We start from the raw sequence: 6,000 nt of genomic DNA on the forward strand, positions 1-6,000 counted from the left end.
TTATTAATGCATGGCTGCGAGGGGCTTGTGTGGTGTGGAGTGTGGGTAAAGGCGCCTCGGGCAAAACTATGTGCCGTGTATCTCCATAACATACAACAATTACAATATGACTAATTTAAAGTTCCTAACTTGGAACGTTAGAGGACTTCGGGACAAGATTAAGCGATCCGCGATATTTGGGTGTCTTAAAACGTATCGGGCTGACATATCTGTCCTGGTTGAAACACATGTTACCGGACAACTCCAAAGGGCCTTAAAGCGTCCGTGGATAGGCTGAACCTATCATGCCACCCACACTTCATACTCACAGGGGGTATCTATCTTGATTGCCAAGACCACTCCGTTTAGCTGCATTTCAGTACGAACTGACCCTCAGGGCAGATTTATTTTCCTGCACTGCACCCTAGCAGGTATTCAATATCTTATAATGGCGCTTTATATCCTCCCACCATACACATCCACTCTGATTAACGAGGGCCGACCATATGGCTCGGTGATTTCAATATGGTCCTTGATCCATCCATGGACCGGTTACAGCTGAGTCGAGATACTCCATTCCCCAACACTACCAGGCTTGGGCGCATCTTAACTGAATTCTCACTTACCGACACATGGCGACATAAACACCCTGAAGCCCAAGCATTTTCATGTTTCTCTGCAACACACTCTTCCATGTCACGTATTGACATGATTTTGGTCTCGAACACCTTACTCCCCTTGCTCACTGACTCAGGCTATCACACTAGGTCTCTATCTGATCACGCTCCTTGCTGGGTTTCCCTGACACTCACTCCACCAGCAGGGTCTAGAGTGTGGCGCCTTCATCCGTTCTGGCTATCGGCTCTGGAAGATCAGGAGGACATACAGGGGGAATGGCAGTTCTTCTTTAACACCAACAGGGACACCGCTCCAGTGGATATGGTCTGGGAATCCTTTAAACTGCATGTCCGGACCATATTGACAACACGTATTAATAGAATTAAAACCTCCTCAAGAATGACACTACAAAAGGCCACTGAAAAATTAGATGAGATCACTAACGAATTTAGCATAGACCCCACCCCCGATAAGGTTTCAGCACTGAAATTTCACACCCGGATAGTGGATCAATTACACTTCGAAAAGGCCAAACAAAAATTATTCTTTACAAAGCAGAGAGTATTTGAGCAAGAGGAGCGGGCAGGCAAACTGTTAGCATACCTAGCTAGACAAGACACCAGACCTCCAGTGGTGGTCTCCCCAAAGGCACCACATGACACGCTCTTAACAGACCCTGTGCTGGTGGCGGATACATTTCGGGCACATTATGCTGACCTATATGCATCTAAAGTACAGGTCACTCCACAGGAAACCCGTACCTTTCTCCAGGATATACCCTTCCCACAAATCTCGGAATCCCAGTTTACGGAGCTTGAAGCGCCCATAACTGCAGATGAGGTTGCGGCGGCTGTGGCATCACTGGCGCCTGCAAAAGCCCCTGGGTTGGATGGCCTGCCATTAGACTTCTATGCAGCTTATTCAGAGGAGTTGATACCTGAGTTATTGAAACTGTATAAACACATATTTGAGTTCGAATCACTTCCCCATTCACTTAGACAAGCGGTAATCATAGTGCTCCCCAAGCCGGGCAAAGACCCCCTTTTTCCCGAGTCTTATCGCCCAATCTCGTTGCTACAGGCCGATATCAAGATCTTCGCAAAGGTCTTGGCTATCCGCCTGAACCAAATCATACTGTCCCTCATACACCCGGATCAGACGGGATTCATGCCTGGGAAAAACACAGCTATGAATCTACGTCACCTATACATGAATATCTCGGCAGCTCATGAAGAGATAGGGAGCAGGGCAGTGGTGGCATTGGACGCCGCCAAGGCGTTTGATTCCGTGGAATGGGGCTACCTGTGGGAATGCTTGAGGGGATTCGGGTTTGGACCCAACTTTGTGAAATGGGTTAAATTACTTTATTTCCTACCCGAGGCACGTGTAACGGTGAACGGGATAACGTCGGACCCATTTCCCCTTGAGAGGGGGACTAGACAGGGATGCCCCCTCTCCCCACTCCTCTACGCACTGGCAGTGGAACCACTCGCCATCTCTATTAGGAACAATCCGGAAATACGAGGTCTCTGGATGGGGAGCTTGGTGGAGACTGTGAGTCTCTATGCAGACGACATGCTCCTATATTTAGAAGACACAGGCCCGTCCCTACGAGCTGCCCTCCAGACGATAGAAGAGTTTGGCGCACACTCGGGGTTGCGAATGAACTGGTCAAAATCACAAATATTGCCCATAGATATATCACCGCCCACTAGATTATCAGCAACCCTCCCCTTGAGGAGAGTGGCATGTATTCAATATCTTGGAATACACATAACTAGGGACCCCACGGAATTTTTGGATAATAACATAGAACCGTTATTCCTATACCTCAAATCACATACACAAATATGGGCACGACTTCCACTGGGGGTAATGGGTAGGATCAACCTTATTAAAATGATCATAATGCCAACATTTTTATATGTGTTTTGGAACTCCCCGGTGCTCATCCCCCTCAAAGTATTCAAAACAATTGACAAACTTATTAATTCATTTATATGGGGCCCGAATAGACATAAAATAGCTTGGAATACCCTTAAAAACCCTACCTCCTCAGGGGGGGCGGCCCTCCCCGACTTTCACTCATATTATATAGCCGCACAGTTATCGTATTTTTATTACATTCATAACGTGGACAGCGTCAAATACCAGACCCTCATGTGTAATAAACCAAACAAGGACACTTACTCTCCCTTACAAATACTGTTTAGGGGTAGAGAGGGTAGGAGGGGTGCGGGGGATCGGGGACTTCTACTGACACAACACCACCGCGTCTGGGAGATAGCATTAAAACTAACTGGGGCTGACTTTTATCACTCTCATACTCCTCTATGGCACAACCCACAAATGAGAGAACTATTATCGGTCCCAGGGGCCGCCGGATGGGCAGCAAGGGGGATCATATTCCTACACCAGGTGGTCACCCCACTGGGGGTGAGAGACTTCCAATCACTTTGTGATGAGTTTCAGCTACCCACACACATGTCATTTAACTACAGGCAGCTGAAACATGCCCTACAAACACAATTTGGAAATGGCTTCCCAAACCCACAGGTACTTCCTCTGGTGGATCTGATCACAGGGGTAGACTCGGCCAAATTAATATCAACCCTATATGGCGCTCTGCGGGCACGCACGGTTGCAGGTATCATGGACACGGCGAAACTTAGATGGGAGGAGGACATAGGTCCAGTGGAGGACACTGATTGGGATGAGGTTCTAGAAAACGTCAAAAAGGTGTCCCCAAGGTTACCAGAGCGTCTCACTCAGCTGTACATAATCCACAAATCACCAGCCAGAATAGCTAAATTCTCCCGGAACCAGAACACACAGTGTCCACGGTGTACCAGTTTATCCAGTTCATTTTTTCACCTCTTGTGGTCCTGTCCGGCTATTCAGAGCTATTGGTCACAAATTATTACATTTTTACATGATGAAATGGGCTCCCCTGTTCAACTGGAGCCGAGATTATGTGTGTTAGGGCTACTTCCAGATGTAACTATTGATAAATTCACAGCTACCCTCCTATATGGAACACTTTTTTGTGCCAGAAAACTAGTGGCAAAACATTGGATGAGGGCCGCTCCTCCCACCTTCCAGGACTGGATTAAAGCAGTAAACATATCCCTACCATACAAAAAAGTAATATATAAACACAGGGGATGTCCCACGAAGTATAATAAGGTCTGGGATACGTGGCTCAATAACACGAATACATGTGATGTATAGAAATACGTATGATTTGAGTAGAGGAGTTAAAACTGTTCTCACATTGACATGCAACCAAGGCCTTACTATGTGAAGGGAGTGCCCAGATCGTTCTATGTTCTGTCAATTTACACTGTATACCACTGTAAGAATGTCAGAGCTTTCTAGACTAAGATACTCAAAATGTAAGCCCATTCGTATGCCACACATTTTTATCGATTCAACCACTTGTACAATGTAAACCATGTATATATGCTTTTCTTTTTGCTTTTTTGAATAAACATGTTCCTTTTATAAAAAAAAAAAAAAAAAAGTATCAATTACTACAATGTGGAATAGGGAATGCACAGCATGAGGAGGTGTTGATAATGGAAGGTACATCACAGCGTACACAGTGGAATGATATAGAATATTAAGCATATAGCACAACTTAAATCTCTGACATAAAAAAAAAAAACAGACACTATATCTTTCTATAGTGTGTACTTGAATCAATCCAAAGCACTGTGTGTGATTTCTGTCTGAAGTCTCATTCCTCTGCTGTCTGCATGAGTCATTTCTGACTCTAAATGATCCAGGGGAGGGGAGCTTTAGCACACAACCTATGACTGACAGCCTCAGCTGTGTATGTTTCACTGAGAATGTGAAGGGGGATGTATCCCTTACCTCTACTTTGGCCTCATTACACTTACCTGTCCTCTCTGAGCTGTGTGGTATGTGACATTAGATCCCACCCACTGCCTCTGGAACCCCAGAGATGTGTAAATTTTGAACTTTGAATAGATGTACAGGAGAAATGGCTCAGATAAATAGGTACAACTTACAGTATAGATTTGTTTAACCTCTGTTTATAAGCTGAGGCAAGCCCCTGCGCTGGGTATATGTAAGGGTATACAACCACTAGAGTGGCAGTGTGGAACAGGTAATGTACAGAACAGAATACAGGATTAGGTGGTATAAAAATGTTAATGTTCAGCCCAGTGTACAGAATCAGGGGGCATGGAATAGATTATGTACAGCACCACTTACAGATTGAGGTGGTGTAAAAGAGTCCAGTAAATTATGTCTCTTACTAAAGAGGTCCTCCTCTTCTGGGGTCTCCCACTGGCTCTCCCCGCTCCATCTCTTCTCCATGCGCCACTATAAGAAGCCGCTGCTGCCTATGGGGGCGGATATGCAGGCTTACTCCTAAAATAATACATACATTCTTTAAACCTGTATCTATTTTTAATCTAACACATTCTAAAGGCCCCTATATCGAGACCTTTTATCAAGCAGTATATAAGGAGCTCACACAGCTTTGTGATACTACAAATAAGAAAGGGACTCCTAACCTGACAATAGCAGAACAACAGGCCCTTAAACTAATAACATCTAATAAGACATAATAATAAAACAAGCAAATAAAGGAGGCAGTTCAGTCGTCTAGAATAGGTCAGGGTATATCAAGGCAGCTTAGCGGCATCTAGCTGACACTGATATATATTTGAAACTTCCTTCAGATCCTTTACCAGGTTATCTTATTGATATTAAATCTCTAGTTGATAAAGCTTGGTGGGAAGGGGTGCCGAGTTCAATTGAAAGACAGTTTTTGCCTAAACCTGTCTGCAGGACCCCGTACTTGTATTACCTTCCCAAAGTTCATAAGACCATTATCAATCCTCCTGGAAGACCTATAATAGCTAGCACAAATCGTTTTACCAGTGGCCTCTTGATGTATATAGATTTCTTTTTTCAGTCTAAGGTGTGTCAACTTGCCTCATATATCAGGGATTCCAGCCACATCATAGAGATTCTTAAGCAATACACATGGGAAGATTCTTAGATGTGGGCTTCACTCAACGTTACATCCCTATACACCTCGATACCTCACAAGATAGGTCTTGCAGGTGTTCAATACTTTCTCAATAAACGTGGAGATATCAATTCCAAACAATCACAATTTTTGTTTGACAGTATCCAATTTTGTTTAACACATAATTATTTTACGTTTTTGAATCAGTTTTCCCTGCAACTAAAGGGCACGGCCATGGGGGCCAATTTCGCCCCGGTGTATGCCAATCTCAACATGGGCCATTGGGAGGAGAGACACGTCTGGGCGGACAACCGTATGCTGAGCACACTGTGCTCTACAGGAGGTACATTGACGACATCATACTCATTTGGAGTGGCGACCTGGACTTGTTTACCTCC

The sequence above is a fragment of the Aquarana catesbeiana genome, linkage group LG07 (genome assembly GCF_042186555.1).
Source record: "Aquarana catesbeiana isolate 2022-GZ linkage group LG07, ASM4218655v1, whole genome shotgun sequence".
Classification (NCBI taxonomy): Eukaryota; Metazoa; Chordata; class Amphibia; order Anura; family Ranidae; genus Aquarana; species Aquarana catesbeiana.